The sequence below is a fragment of the Mizuhopecten yessoensis genome, unplaced genomic scaffold, assembly GCF_002113885.1.
Source record: "Mizuhopecten yessoensis strain PY_sf001 unplaced genomic scaffold, ASM211388v2 scaffold716099, whole genome shotgun sequence".
In the NCBI taxonomy this organism is placed as follows: domain Eukaryota; kingdom Metazoa; phylum Mollusca; class Bivalvia; order Pectinida; family Pectinidae; genus Mizuhopecten; species Mizuhopecten yessoensis.
Genome location: NW_018479947.1, coordinates 65670 through 82573, shown reverse-complemented (window position 1 = coordinate 82573; position 16904 = coordinate 65670). Strand labels below are relative to the sequence as shown.

Here is a 16904-nt window from a genome sequence, read left to right as displayed (position 1 = left end):
TTTGCATTATAGTGGTATCATTAATATTTGAAGGTAAATGTGTTGCATATCTCAATTATATTGGATTGTAATGGTGTTACTGCAGCTATGTTACAGTATTGCATTATGGTGGTATCATTTATATTTGATTGTAACAGTGTTACAGTGCAATGGTGTTGCATTATGGTGCTATCATTTATATTTGATTGTAACAGTGTTGCATTATGGTGGTATCATGATCATTTATATTTGATTGTAACGCTTTAACAGGGCAACAATGTTGCATTATGGTGGTATCATTTATATTTGATTGTAACTGTGTTAATTACAGTGCAACGGTGTTGTATTATGATGGTATTTTTTATATTTGGTGTTGCATTATGGTGGTATCATTTGTATTTGGTGTTGCATTATGGTGGTATCATTTATAGGTGAACGTCAGTTTGCATTATGGTGGTATCATTTATATTTGGTTGTAACAGTGTTACAGTGCAACAGTGTTACATTATGGTGATATCATTTATATGTGAATGTAAGGGTGTTGCATTATGGCGGTATCATTTATATTTGATTGTATAAAAGTGTTTCAGTGCAATGGTGTTGCATTATGGTGGTATCATTTATATTTGGTTGTAACGGTGGTACAGTGCAACGGTGTTGCATTATGATGGTATAATTTATATTTAATTGTCACAGTGTTACAGTGCAACGGTGTTGCATTATGGTGGTATCATTTATATTTGGTTGTAACAGTGTTACAGTGCAACAGTGTTACATTATGGTGATATCATTTATATGTGAATGTAAGGGTGTTGCATTATGGCGGTATCATTTATATTTGATTGTAATGGTGTTTCATTATAGTGGTATTATGTATATGTTAATGTAACGGTGTTTCATTATAGTGGTATCATGTATATGTGAATGTAACGGTGTTTCATAATAGTGGTATCATGTATATGTGATTGTAACGGTGTTTCATTATAGTGGTATCATGTTTATGTGAATGTAACGGTGTTTCATTATGATGGTATCGTGTATATGTGAATGTAACGGTATTTCATTATAGTAGTATCATGTATATGTGAATGTAACGGTGTTTCATTATAGTGGTATCATGTTTATGTGAATGTAACGGTGTTGCATTATAGTGGTATCATGTATATGTGAATGTAACGGTGTTTATTATGGTGGTATCATTCATAGGTGAATGTACCAGTGTTGCATTATAGTGGTATCATTTATATTTGATTGTAACAGTGTTGCATTATGGTGGTATCATGATCATTTATATTTGGTTGTAACGCTTTAACAGGGCAACAATGTTGCATTATTGTGGTATCATTTATATTTGATTGTAACTGTGTTACAGTGCAACGGTGTTGCATTATGGTGGTATCATTTATAGGTGAACGTCAGTCTGCATTATGGTGGTATCATTTATAGGTGAACGTCAGTTTGCATTATGGTGGTATAATTTATATTTGGTTGTAACAGTGTTACAGTGCAACAGTGTTACATTATGGTGATATCATTTATATTTGGTTGTAACTGTGGTACAGTGCAACGGTGTTGCATTATGATGGTATAATTTATATTTGATTGTCACAGTGTTACAGTGCAACGGTGTTGCATTATAGTGGTATCATGTATATGTGAATGTACCGGTCCTTTATTATAGTGGTATATCGTGTTTATGTGAATGTAACGGAGTTTCATTATAGTGCTATCATGTATATGTGATTGTAACGGTGTTTCATTACGGTGGTATCATGTTTATGTGAATGTAACGGGGTTTCATTATAGTGGTGTCATGTATATGTGAATGTACCGGTGTTTCATTATAGTGCTATCATGTATATGTGATTGTAACGGTGTTTCATTACGGTGGTATCATGTATAGGTGAATGTAACGGTGATTCATTATAGTGGTATATCGTGTTTATGTGAATGTAACGTTGTTTGATTATAGTGGTATCATGTGTATGTGAATGTAACGTTGTTTGATTATAGTGGTATCATGTGTATGTGAATGTAACGGTGTCTCATTATAGTGGTATATCGTGTTTATGTGAATGTGACGGTGTTTCATTATAGGGGAATAATGTATAGGTGATTGTAACGGATGTTTCATTGTAGTGGTATATCATGTTTATATGAATGTAACGGTGTCTCATTATAGTGGTATCATGTGTATGTGAATGTAACGGTATTTCATTATAGTGGTATATTATGTATATGTGAATGTACCGGTCCTTTATTATAGTGGTAGCATGTATATGTGAATGTACCGGTCCTTTATTATAGTGGTATATCGTGTTTATGTGAATGTAACGGGGTTTCATTATAGTGGGATCATGTATATGTGATTGTAACTGATGTTTCATTATAGTGCTATCATGTATATGTGATTGTAACTGATGTTTCATTATAGCGGTATATCATGTTTATGTGAATGTGACGGTGTTTCATTATAGTGCTATCCTGTATATGTGAATGTCACGGTGTTTCATTATAGGGGTATATCATGTATATGTGATTGTAAAGGATGTTTCATTATAGTGGTATCATGTATATGTGATTGTAACGGATGTTTCATTATAGTGGTATATCATGTTTATGTGAATGTAACGGTGTTTCATTATAGTGGTATCATGTATATGTGACTGTAACGGTATTTCATTATAGTGGTATCATTTATAGGTGAATGTAACGGTGTTTCATTATAGTGGTATCATGTATATGTGTTTGTAACGGTGTTTCATTACGGTGGTATCATGTATATGTGAATGTAACGGTGTTTCATTATAGTGGTATCATGTATATGTGAATGTAACGGTGTTTATTATGGTGGTATCGTTTATATTTGATTGTAACAGTGTGACAGTGCAACGGTGTTGCATTATGGTGGTATCATTCATAGGTGAATGTTACGGTGTTGCATTATAGTGGTATCATATATATATTTGATTGTAACAATGTTACAGTGCAACGGTGTTGCATTATGGTGGTATCATTTATATTTAATTGTAACGGTGTTACAGTGCAACGGTGTTGCATTATGGTGATATCATTTATAGGTGAATGTTACGGTGTTGCATTATGGTGGTATCATATATATATTTGATTGTAATAATGTTACAGTGCAACGGTGTTGCATTATGGTGGTATCATTTATATTTGATTGTAACGGTGTTACAGTGCAACGGTGTTGCATTATAATAGTATCATATATATATTTTATTGTATCAATGTTACAGTGCAACGGTGTTGCATTATGGTGGTATCATTTGTATTTGATTGTAACGGTGTTACAGTGCAAAGGTGTTGCATACTTTGGTTTATTAGTTAACTGATTATACATATAAAGCGATTATTGTACAATATTTACAGATGGTGAAGACAACACTCCCAAAGAATGAGTTGGACAACTATGCCTTCACCCAACAAAGTGACAAGAAAGAAAGAGACTGGTAACAAAAGGAAAAGGAGATGAGGTTCTCCCCATCACCTACATCCTCATGATCAAGTTCAGATGAGGATGATAGCAAAGATTCCAGCAGCAGCAGTAGTTACAGTGACTCTGACTCTGAAAGTGATTCTGATAATGAGCCGAATCCCTGTTCTCCTGGTCTGTTGCCATGTCCAATCGCTAGTCAAGTAGATACAAAAATAAAAAATAAAAAATATGGCAAAACATGTTGATTTTGCAAAAAAAATCGGGACCTACCTGAAGGGTTCAGAGCAAAGCATTGTAGCGTGCCAATATGTGAAAACAACCCAATATGTGAAAACAGGAAAAACTAATTCATTAATTACTGTGTTTAAATTACTTATTATTCAAAGTAACTCTAATGTAAACCATCTCAACTAATTAAATCCACTAATTAGCAAAAACATTTTTGTTTCACTTTTCACGAATTGGGTGAACTATCAACCCAATATGTGAAAATTCCTAAATAACTTTCTGTTCATTACTAATTATTCAAAGAAGTTCTAATGTGAACAATTTCCACTAATTAGATGCACTAATCAGCCAAAATATACAAAGATTTTTTTTTTAATTTTCACGCATTGGGTTGCACATGATAGGACAATTCCTATCAACCCAATATGTGAAAACATGAAAAAAATGTTTAAAATTCCTTAGTTACTATCTGTTTATTTCTTATTATTCTAAGAAGCTCTAATGTGAACAATTCACACTAATTTGATAAATTAATTAGCCAAAATATACAAAGATTTTTTTCACTTTTCACGAATTGGGTTGCACATGATAGTACAAAACACACCTTCCGAAACTTGAATGAGAAACTAATAAAGATTAAATAATCAAAAACGAATCAGCAGTGGCGCTAGACGAGGATTCGAACACAAGACGTTATAATCCAGGGACTGTAACTCTAACCAACTGTACTACCTTATCGATGGTAATGAAATGTCCTAGTTACGCTTTTTTCCTCTGGGCACTTAAAGATTCCTATTCCGCTGCTCTGTAGTTTTGAGCACACCTACTCGAAGGACAAGTGAGCTTATGCCATGGCGCAGCGTCCGTCGTCCGACCGTTCGTCAACTTTTTCTTTAAAACGCTACTAGTCCTGAAATCTTCTTCCATCTTAGGGATTAAGTAATTTCAATTCAAGGGCAAAGGGCACTCAATTTTGTATAAATGGTGAGTCTTTCCCCAAGGGCAGAGGGGTTTGGGGACAGAGGGGTGAGGCCCAATAGGGGAAATAAAGGTAAAATCTTTGAAATCCTTCTGCTACCATAGGAATTACGGTATTTTATCTCAATTTCATATCCATCATGTTGTCTAGTAGTGCCTGCTACTATTCATTAAATCATGATGGTGACCAGGACACCATCTTTGATTTTTTTATTATCCCCCGCTTTCACCGAAACGGGTGAAATTAATTTTGGTTTGTCCGTATGTCTGTCTGTCACGCTTCGTTTCCGTGCAATAATTACAACAAATATTAACCGATTTTCTTCAAACTTGGTCCCAGGGTCAAATGCCTGAAGGGCTCGGCCAAGTTTGATGACCACTTTCAGCGGACCCCATTTGGCGTAGTTATGGACCATTGAACAATTAAAAACGTCATTATCTGCCGCGCTTCGTTTCTGTACAATTACTACAACAAATGTTAACTGATTTTCTTCAAACTTGGTCACATGGTTAAGTGCCTTAAGGTTTCGGCCAAGTTCGATGACCACTTTCAGCGGATCCCTTTGGTGGAGTAAAGGCCCCTTGAATAACGGAAAACGTCATTATCTACTGCGTTTCGTTTCCGTGCAATAACTTCAACAAATGTTAACTGATTTTCTTCAAACTTAGTAACCGGGTTTAACGCATTAAGGGGTCGGCCAAGTTTGACAACCACTTCAATCGGACTCCATTTGGCAGAGTTATGGCCCCTTGATTAACAAAAACGTCATTATCTTTAGTTTCCGCTTTATAACTCTGGCAAATATTAGCCAAATTCCTTCAAATTTGATAACAATGTTTGTGTTTCTCTGTCTTTCCACCCATCTCGGGCACTCTTTGGTTTTCGTGTGATAGTTGCTGTAGATATTGTTCAGATGTTTCAAACAAATTCCTTATGCACATCCGACCCATGCTAAGTTTGCCAACGATGTTATTTGTGAATATTTACTGATAATCAATGAGGTACATGTATAACTGCTTTTTTTCTTCAAGTTTCATGCGATACATTATATTTCAACAGCACGATACTCACATGTTTAAACCTAACCTCAATAATTTTAACCTACAATATGTACTGCAAGTGGGGGATATTAATTCAACGAATTTGCTTGTTTGAAGTTTGTTCTTGCTATATCTGCAGAAATACTGGATGGATCTTTTTGAAATTTCATATGTACATACAATGTAGTGCTATAGCTTAACCTCATATCAAGTACTTTACACATATCCAGGTAAGTGATACAGGCCCTCTTGTTCGTATATACAGTAACTTCTCCTTAATTTCGTTTCTGTTCATCACGTAGCTCAGTCGGCAGGAGTAGAAGTATAACAATCTGAATTGATCAGTGTTCAATACCCAGTCTGGCCCCTCTAATTTTCTACTCTCAAACCTCTGTTTTTTATTATATTTTGAGCAACTCTTTTTTTCTAAGAGGTTCAACTAGGTTTGGTTTTCCTATTGGAAAGCTAAAGTTCCGCTGAAAAAAACGAGTTTCATACAAAATTGAAAAACAATGGAAGCCGAACATGGATCCTTTAGGAAGGTTACTGTTGTACTAAAACCTAAAGCGGATTGCTTTTGTTTTTGTTTTGTTTTTGTTTTGACTGCGGTGGGATATTGATCCTAAGAGATAGCTCATTAAAGAAATTGTATGAGATATCTTATTCAAGTAAAGATATCATTGGACATAGATATAGCTTTGTGAGAATTACATATTTTTTATGTAAATTAATAAAATGCATTCCTAAAAGAGTGCAATATCTTTAAAGTTAACTCGCCTGGGAGTTCGCTGCATATTCTGCTTTGCAAAGTTTATGTACAGTAAAGCATAATGTAGCATATGCCAAAACAATGTATAACTAATTGTTCATGTTTGGAACTGCATATAATTGCCAAAAAGAAGCAACACTTTCATTGGTCTTTTAACCATTAGTATGTCGCCGGGCCGATATATATTGGCTCAACTACATATACCCTTGAGTGCCGCATTTAGACCGATCGGCCAGTGAGTCAAACCGCCGATACATACATTGTTTGACATCTCGCCCAAAGTCCTGAGAATAATATTGTAGCGTCACTCCACTCATTTTTATATTCTTTTCAACAGCTTTTACTGAACCCAATAGTTTAACGTTTTTGCTGAAATTTGACATATTGTATGAGGATTTTCTGTTAATTTTGTATTTTCACAGCACAATGCTTTCGATACGATATGTATCTTTGATACACATATCTGATTTAAAAGTTAGTTTAACAATAAATGTAGCTTTACGATGTAAATAGTAAATACAGTTCAATTTTTTTTTCCGAGCTGTTGTACGTTTTTGTATCACTGCACAGTGGATAACATCGTTTCAGGTGTTTAAAAAAAGATTCAGTGAACTCACAAATCGAGTTTATTTAAACTTTGATTGATGATACCGGGAATGAAAGTGTATTTTCTTATGCAAGCAAACAAATTGTTTTGCTAAAATACGCAACAAAGTCTTGCGAAGTTTAACGATTTAATGAATTGTTTCAGTCTACGCTTCACCCTGCACCCTGCACCCTGCACCCTGTACCCTGTACCCCGTACCATGTTCCCATACCCCGTGCTGTCACAGCACCATACAATCGACACGATATGCATTTTAATACAAATATCTGCTTGAAAAATAAGTTTCAAAATACATGGATTTAGACCGGTATACCTCCCAATAGGTCATCAACGAAAACTTAAAGGGACAATTTAGTTAAGTAAGTTTTTACCTGAGTATTGATACTGAAAATGTATATCTCCTAACGAAAGTTTACGTATTTGATAATGACATGACCTAAAGCAAACGTCCAGTGTGGTCAGTTCCATATATTTGGAAAGCCGGTGGTAAAAGCTACGACCGAAAAAGTGGCAATATCCGGGCCATTCAGTGAAAGGTAAACATGTATAGCACTACGTATACGCTGTCGACCGACAACACAAGAAAACATTGTATCTTGTCAATTTCTCGACATGAATTGTTCATAAGGAGTATCACACTATAGAATCGTGAAGAGTTTTGTGACAAGGTTATAAAAAACTTACTTCACTAAATTGTCCCTTTAAGCTCTACATGGCCTTGGTAAATGAATGAACTTTAATCAAAATGTCATTTCGTAACATTCATTTGGGTCGCTAAAGAGATTGATATGTTACAAATCCTGTGAACTATTTCTTACAAAGTTGTTAGCCTTAAAAGCGAGCGCAGCGAGCTCTTATAGTTCAAGCAAAAATCTATATGTAGTAACACAAAACGAAACTACAATACTATGCGATCTTTTTTATTTACATCGTGCAGAACGGACTTTAAAATTTGCGACTCACTGATTGGTTATTAATAGATCAGAAGCTAAAAAAATCACCGTTTTAAACATCTCTGTAGGAATAGAAAATATGTTTCACATCGTAACTTATTTGCGTGAACTTTAATTTGCAAACGTATTTGTTATGGTTTGAAATGTTTCTTCTTTAAAACAGGTTTAAAAATTAAAGTTTTCGATGTTTTTGACGAATCATGTTAAGCAATACAAATATTTGTGGTCTGAAAGTGGCGGGCTTCAAAATTTGCTACATTTGATTGGTTGAAAAGACCGGAACAGATCAACTTCGCCGGGAATAAGAACACGGGAGGGTAAAGGCCTACTGATCGACAAGAGTAGCTTTTGGGCAAATTTTACCAGTATTGACCTCTCACAGACAGGTATTATTTTTGACTCAAAGGTCTACTGATTTCAATATGTGTCTGTCACTCTATCATCAAGAAAACAGTCCTGCGCAAGTCTAGTCTCAACGACAATGCTTATGTGCCGCCTGGGGTATGTTACTATGTACGCGCATAAATGTGTACTTTTATGTGGGTTAAAGGTGATTGAAATAATGTATGCTTCGCCTACTTTGTCGGTTCGTGTTGATGTCACAATATGCCCCCCTCCCTCGAAGGTGTTAATTGCACTTTTTTTTCGTAAGCAGATGATACATATTGACATACATGTATGGTAATGACAATTTCACAAATGCAGATTTGCCAACCTTTTGAAATTTCTAACGTGACATAAATAATCATCAAAAAATGTCACGTGTTTATGCCCCCTAGGTGAAAATAACACTTGAGTGTACATCAATCATCTTTTGAGTTCTTTCTGATGGAATCATTAGGTCTTATACTCAATCAGAATAAGTTTATTGAGCAAGTTTATTGGCTGAAAATGGTCAATTTTAGCAAGGCAATCCTAAATATCAACTGTGTCACATTGTATGTACAGTAATTAATAGTTTCTAGCCAGGCTATAACTTCATTAATTAAACATCCATGTTAGAAGATTTCCTACACTGTAAATATTTTGAGAAATCTTGTCTAAGAAATTTAGAATATATATATATACATTATAATTTTGAAATATTTCAACATAAAACAAAAAAATATTCAAGAACAAAGCAGCCTCAAGATTTTCTAAATGAAAATATAACAAAACATAACAAGCAAGTCAACATTATAACCAGGGGTTTTGCCAGCTATTTTGGGAAAGGGTCCCTGAGCAGGAATTGGGAAAATATCATTGGCATTTGGCAAAAATTGGGAAATTTCATCAATATTCCCACGTTAAGGGAAATTTTAATTTTTATCAAATAGAACCTTCAATGTGATTTGCAAAAAAAATTCATCTAGCTGTTTCTTACAGTAAAATGTATAGCAATACTTAAACATGTCACTTTTCAGTGTTTTTGTTGATTCAATTTCAAATTCTTGTTATTTTTGTATTTTCTTTAATATTTTGAATGAAAAGTGTACATATGATATAATGACTGGAAACTTGTATGAACATGCTTTTAAATCCAATTGGGAAAATAAAGACTGAAAGTGTGAAAATACAGGGTCATATTCGAAATATTGAAATATAACGGATCACTGTAACAGACCCTATAATTTTTAGTCATCAAAAAGCCTGGCAAAAACTCTGATTACATAACTTATTTCTTGCACCTGTTCCTATGTGGTCTCATTTGATGACAAAATATTACTTGTATATGATGAGATAAAATTTAAATATATTGTATGAGGGTTCTTATCATGGGAATTAAAGGGTTTTCACCTGTCAACTACAAGTAAATGTAGAGATTCAACTGGGAAGAATCTTGATTACTTGTCAAGAATAACCTTATGTACAGATTTGAATTGCATTTTATGTACCAGTATATGTGTGCAATCTTGTAATGCAAGTATTGATTTTTGACAATTATACTGCAGAATCATAATTAATAATAATGGAAAACTAAGGATCTTCTTATTTTACTGGTATATATCTTAGAATAAAAAACTCGTAATCATTTTTTTACACATTGCAAATTGTATACATATATAGTTCTGAGCCTAGCATAATCTTCTACCAAGGTTGATACCGGTGTAAAGGGAGAGGAAAAATCCCCGGCCAGACCGGGGATCGAACCCGGGACCTTCCGAACTCTAGTTGGACACTCTACCAATTGAGCTATCTGTTCGCCGACATTCTACCCAGACCAGTTCCGATACATACTTTTTTCTTCTTCTTCTTTAAATTACGGAGGCTCTGTCAATTGTGACGTTTATGCCCTCGGGGGGTCCTATTGCAGAGGCGCGAAAAAGGGGTTATTTACAGTGATTGTAATTTGAGGGTTTTTTTGTGTGATTTTTTGTGCCAGGTATAGATAAAAGATAACAAGAGGCCCATGAGCCTTAACGGTCACCTGCTATATTTATACAGAGAGTTGATTTTTGTTTTCAACATGAACAGAAATATAATTAAAAGTGACAAAAAACAATAAAACCACCTTATTCAATATCTAGCATACAGATTTAAGACTGAAAAGTATTTAAAACTGCACCTCTGATTCTAAACAAGGAAAAAGAAGAAATTTTATTTTAGCACACGGACTCCATTGGGCCCCATCCTACAGCCCTTGGGGTAGGGATGGCTCAAAATTTACAAAGTATCAAACTGTCAACTTAGGGTTATAATTCCAATCAAGTTATCAACATGTAATATTCAAACTATCATTTGCCATTATAAACCATAACAACTTTTGCCCCCCCCCCTCCTTCCCAAGGGGGAAACGCGAGACCCCATGGTCATGAAATTCACAATTTTGGTAAAACACCTTAAGACCCTTCCATCTATGAAGAGTATTTGATTCTACCATATCTGGGTTTCGAGGAGAAGATTTTTGAAATTTCAGTCAATTCGACCCTTTTTGGCCCCACCCATCAGCCCAGGAGGGTCAGTCAGGGCTGATATGTGCATACCATCAAACTGCTATCCAATACTGATAATGCTAACTCAAATTGAATTACTTCCAATGGCAATTAAACAAATGTTAGTCCAAAATGTGATTTCCCTATGTAAACTAAAGTAAAGTTTACCCCCTCCCCAGGGGAAAACGTGAGACCCCAGGGTCATGAAATTCACAAATTTGGTAAAGCACCTTAAGACCCTTCCATCTGTGAAGAGTATTTGATTCTACCATATCTGGGTCTTGAGGAGAAGATTTTGAAATTTTAGTCAACTCAGCCCTTTTTGGCCCCACCCATCAGCCCAGGAGGGTCAGTCAGGGCTGATATGTGCATACCATCAAACTGCTATCCAATACTGATAATGCTAACTCAAATTGAATTACTTCCAATGGCAATTAAACAAATGTTGGTCCAAAATGTGATTTCCCAATATAAACTATAGTAATGTTTACCCCCTCCCCATGTGGAAACGTGAGACCCCAGGGTCAAGAAATTCACATCTATGAAGAGTATTTGATTCTACCATATCTGGATCTTGAGAAGAAGATTTTTGCAATTTTAGTCAATTTTACCCTTTTTGGCCCCGCCCCTCAGGCCCCTTGGGTCTGGGGACCATATGATTCACAATTTTAGTTGACCTTTGGCTATGGAAGGTTTCTGCAAAATTTCATTGAAATTGGTTCAGGGGTTTCGGAGAAGAAGTCGAAAATGTAAATTGTTTACGGACGCACGACGGACGACGGACGACGCCGGACAAAAGGCGATCGCAATAGGTCACTTGAGACTTTGTCTCAGGTGACCTAAAAAACTGAGGAATGTTTTAGAGTGTGATGAGGGCTTTAAGGGCCGCATAGGGTAAGTGTGTCATGAAGTCCTCTAGTGTTGTGCATTGTACTGCTGCTATGGGTAGGGGATTCCATTGTGTTATTGTGTGTGGAAAGAATGACATGGATATTCCGTCAAATATGAGCTTTATTTGTTTCAAAGATTTTTTAAAACTTATTTTAATCATTCTTTTTTGTCTTTACTGAAGCATGCAGAGGTTCTTAATCTTAATATGGGAGGGAACGAAATACAAAGTAGGTGATAAAATGTTCTAAGGTCCGCAGGAAAATTTAAGACAGGTCATGATCAGGTTATCCATAGCATTTGTAACCTTGTTTTTGGTCTTACTGTAGTTTATATGGGGAAATCACTCTTTTGAGTATATGTTGTTTACTTTCAGTAGGAAAAATTTCAAACTCGGTTTCAATGATTATGATGTGACTGCATTTTGATGTTATGAAAATTAAAAACCTGACCCACCCCTAGGACCTGAGGGGACGGGCAAAAGAGGGCAAATTGGCTGAAATTTCAACAATCTTCTTCAGATCCAGAGATGCTAGAATCAAACACTGTTCATGGATGGAAAGGTCCTAAATCGCTAAATTGTTATTTCATTAGCTCCATGTCAATCATTCCTCCACTGGAAAGTAGATCTTATTTAAATCTTTTTTCACTTTTTTTTCTGAAAATTGTCAGCAATATATATATATATGTTGGACAATTATGTACACGCAATATATATATGATACATGTTGGTCACTCCCAACATGAATTTCTCTCAAGGAATTCAAAAAGCCTTTTTTGAACTATATGAACTATTTTTTTTTTGCATCACTACAACAAATAACAACTCAGGTATCTCTTGTATAACATGGTGAGAACACATTTGTATATTTATCATTTCTATGTTAACGTTGTTGTAGTTGCAATGGTCCTGTTTATATCTATTGCAGTATCAAGCTTCTGAAGATACTGGTACAGTGTATAACCCTAATGGCATCATATTTTGGTTCAAAATATGTTCACAATATAATGCTTTTCTTACATTAAAATGTAAATGATTACATTTTTTTATCATTCGGTTATTCAAAAGGAATAGATACTGCAGCCGTTGCTTCTCTAATATTGGAATATATTGTATTGAGAAATTGAATGCTGGATCAGAGTTACACATTGGGTACCATAATTACTTAATACTGATTTCGAATCATCTTTGAGCTAGTTTTATTGTCTTTGCATGTCACCTACAGACCAGGTAAAGTATGTAAATGAAAGATGCTGTAACATCATTAGTTCCCTTGTTGTTTGTCTGTCTGTTCTTAGAAATGATCATGCTCTTTGCAGGTCATAAACAGATTAATTCATGTACTAATTATCATTGTGATTGCTCCCAGGGTCCTTTAACCCCAGCATGGTGACCTTATATCATTGAAGTGGTTGAAATCAGTGTCCTATAATGATAAACTACTAGCATTCTGGAGGCACGGTAGTCGAGTGGTAGGACGCTGGGCTCGTGCACCGAAGGGTTACTGTTTCGAGTCACAGCACCACACTGTGTTGTATCTTCGAGCAATACAGGGTTCAACACTAAACTAGTCTGCTAGTCCTGGACTAGTAGATTTCATCAAGGACTAGTAAATCACCTAATTACCTAACTGGTCCTTTGGACTTGTGAAAAATATAATTGTTGTATGTAAATACTCCTTTTTTTAAATTTAGAAAACTGCATAAAATAACATATATTGCATGATTATTCTCATAACTTTCCTCAAACTTTACCATATTTGTATGGCAGTAGTTATTTTAAGTCCTGTGGACTGTCCCCTAATTTTGCAGTTTAATGCTGTAGATCGCGAGGTTTCTATACATCAGGAAATCTGGGACAAGTTACATTGACAAAGGACTAAGTAAATAATCTATTTAACTAGTCCTGTGTACTACCAAGCAAAAAAAAGTAAGTGTCTAACCCTGGGAAAATGATTTGTGAACAGCTTTGAGACGACCTAGGAACTAGGTTGTGATGAAGCGGTATATACATTTATAAGAACCTCAAATTATTATTATTATTATAAGCAACTACCAAAGTTTTCCGAAGGTCTGTTACCACCCGGTTAGACACTCATGCTAGCCCCTTCCAGGGGTCATACAGGGCTAAGATGTACAACATAGTAATACGTGAACTATAGGTTACAGGTTGATTTTGAAAAAATATATACAAGCCCAACTTATGTTTCATAGTAAACATCGACATTTGTTTATTAGTTCGGGGCATTGGGCTTGTCAATTTAGGCAAATATGTAGATTTTTCATGAACTGAAAAAAATGGACATTGCTTACGAGAACTAGGCAAACATATGCGTTATGGTTTGAAGTGTTTCTTCCTTAAAACGGGTTTGAAAATTAAAGTTATCGACGTTTTTGACGAATCATGTTTCGCAATACAAATATTTGCGGTTTGAAAATCGCGGGCTTCAAATTTTGCCACATACCAGTTTTGACCTCGTCACAGACAAGTTTCATGTTTGACTCTAAAAGGTCTACCAATTTTAATATGTGTTTTTCACTCTTTCAACAAGAAAACAACCGTCGGCTTCACGAAAGATAGGCCTGCGCAAATCTAGTCACTTCAGTGCAAAGGAGAACCGATCAGACGAAGAGATTCGATGTTTATCAACGACAATGCTGATGAGCCGCCTGAGATACATGTATGTACGCGCATGTGTGGGTTAAAGGTAAGTATGCGTAGCCTACTTTGTCAGTTCGTGTCTGTGTCACAACATCACTCCCCCGTCCCCCTCCCTACCCTGGTCTGATTTGCTTCAAGTCAGTCACACATGCTATACTGATATTCGAGATTCATTTATATATCATAAGGCGGCAATTGCTGGTAGTTTGTAATGGATTAAGGACAATACATTGTCATGCTTTTTTAATGTACAAAATGTATTTAGACGTGTTGAAAAAAGTTTCTTTTTACAAGTTATTTAATCAGTTTTGTCTCTTCTATTAATTAAAAACAACGAAACTTACAACAAATGACAAACATCAAGCATTCCATTAAGTCTCCTTAATGCATATTATATATATATGTGTGTGTATGTGAGGGTGTGTGTGTATGTGTGTTATGGACTGAGTGTACAAACATATATATGATTTGCTAAGAAAGTGTTTTATAAGTTTTCAAATGTCATCAAATAATGTTTCTTTTTCTTTCTTATAACTTGGTTGAATGTTCTAGCCTATATGTTTGTAAGTGTATATGAGTGTGTCTTGTTGAGCAATGTATTAAATTTATGCTTTCTGTCCATCTATACTGGTTGAGAGAAGACTTATATAGCCTCTTGTTTCATCCAATTGTTAATTTTTTTTGTCCAATAAAATTTGTTGAAATAAATAAGTCCCCTTTACATGTACAATGTCTTTTACCATTAACGTTATTATTTCTAATATGTGTTCTTCCTTTAATTGTATCTGTATTTAATAAAGGCGTTAATTGAACTTATTTTTTTGTAAACAAATGATATATGGTTATAAATGATAAATGCATACTTGCCAACCTTTTGATTTTTATATTGGGGAGAAGCCGTGTGCTCAAAATAAAATATTACAAAATATGAATAATTATAAAAGATGTGTATATAAAAAAAACAACACTTTAGAGTGTCAAATTTCCGATCGTCTTTTTAGTTGTTCTTTATGATGAAATCATTAGGTAACAGAATAATTAAGCAAGTTTAATTACTGGCTGAAAATGGTCAATTCTAGCACAGACTTAGATAGCAATCTAATTCCGTGGTCTGACCTATGAGTCGAAAGGTGTTAAGGGGTCGTAACTCACGAGATCTGGAAAAATAAGCTACATGTAGATATGATTCGTCAATCCACCAAGGAAATAGACTAGACATGGGTCCATTACTTTGACTAATTTTTATATGTTTCACTTTTCGAAATGTGTGAAATAATCATATCTTAAATATGAAAATGAAAAATTGATTAACTGATTACGTGTATCGTTTTAGTCAATTTTCAACTACGTGTATAATCCATTCAGATACGTGGTCACTCACAAACTCTACCTACACGTCATTGATATATCTGGTCACACACTCTAATTATACTATAAACCACTGAGATACCTGGTCACAATCACTGGTAATAGTTCACTGCGTTACATGTACCTAGTCACGAACAGTAACAGACGCATTACCTATGGACAACTGAGATACCTGATCACAAAAAATATAGTTCACTGAGATACCTGGTTACAAACTCTCACTATAGACCACCGATATTCCTGGTTACAAACTCTCACTATAGACTACTGAGATACCTGGTTACAAACTCTCACTATAGACCACTGAGATACCTGGTCACAAGCACTTACTATAGACCACTGAGATCCCTGGGGTAACAAACTCTCACTATAGACCACCGATACCCTTGGCTACAAACTCTCACTATAGACCACTGTGATACCTGGTTACAAACTCTCATTATAGACCACTGAGATACCTGGTCACAAACCCTCTCTACAGATCCCTGAGATACCTGGTTACAAACACTCACTATAGACCACTGAGATCCCTGGTTACAAACTCTCACTATAGACTGCTGAGATACCTGGTTACAAACCCTCACTATAGACCACTGAGATCCCTGGGGTAACAAACTCTCACTATAGACCACTGAGATCCCTGGGGTAACAAACTCTCACTATAGACCACCGATACCCTTGGCTACAAACTCTCACTATAGACCTCTGAGATACCTGGTTACAAACCCTCACTATAGACCACTGAGATCCCTGGGGTAACAAACTCTCACTATAGACCACCGTTATCCCTGGTTACAAACTCTCACTATAGACCACTGAGATCCCTGGGGTAACAAACTCTCACTATAGACCACCTATATCCCTGGTTACAAACTCTCACTATAGACTGCTGAGATACCTGGTTACAAACACTCACTATAGACCACTGAGATCCCTGGGGTAACAAACTCTCACTATAGACCACCGTTATCCCTGGTTACAAACTCTCGCTGTAGACCACTGAGATACCTGGTCACAAGCACTTACTATAGACCACTGAGATCCCTGGGGTAACAAACT

At 35.5% G+C, this 16904-nt stretch overlaps 1 non-coding gene across 1 annotated transcript; it reads right to left on the bottom strand.

The window, feature by feature from the left end:
* Positions 1-10124: 10124 nt before the first annotated feature.
* On the bottom strand, positions 10125-10197 carry Trnas-aga. The gene has a single exon. It is a non-coding gene; the product is annotated as a tRNA-Ser (tRNA).
* Between the last annotated feature and the right edge of the window lie 6707 nt (positions 10198-16904).